This window comes from Scyliorhinus torazame, chromosome 1 (genome assembly GCF_047496885.1).
Source record: "Scyliorhinus torazame isolate Kashiwa2021f chromosome 1, sScyTor2.1, whole genome shotgun sequence".
In the NCBI taxonomy this organism is placed as follows: domain Eukaryota; kingdom Metazoa; phylum Chordata; class Chondrichthyes; order Carcharhiniformes; family Scyliorhinidae; genus Scyliorhinus; species Scyliorhinus torazame.
This window is the reverse complement of record NC_092707.1, coordinates 371947189-371947655: the sequence shown is the minus strand read 5'-3', so window position 1 is coordinate 371947655 and position 467 is coordinate 371947189.

Here is a 467-nt window from a genome sequence, read left to right as displayed (position 1 = left end):
CCACGGCCCACGGTGCCGCGGAGGGAACCTCCTTCACCCCGTCTGCACCAGGCAAGAACTCACAGGGTGGCACCGCCGGGGGGCGGGGGGGGGGGGGGGGGGCGACACGCCCGCTGGATTGCCAATCCCGCATGCCACCGCAATAACACCACACAGGTATCTCCCATTTGCCAGTCTAGGCTCACAGTGACACAGAATGGCAGCAGGCAGACTTTTCAAACACCACCAACTCTTGACTGGATACCTGCCCGAAGCGGGTCGTACCCAGAAAATATCTACATGTTAAAAATGGGACAAACACTTATTTATCACAATGTTCTGGAGAGGGGTGCAATGTCTAATTAGCAAACCAAAGATTTTGAAGTAATCCCCTCGATAGCAGAATAGAAAATGATTCTCTAATTATTTATTTTGTGGGTAGGGGGGAGTGGGTTCGGTTCCAAGTTCGGGGTGGTAGTGAAAGTGAC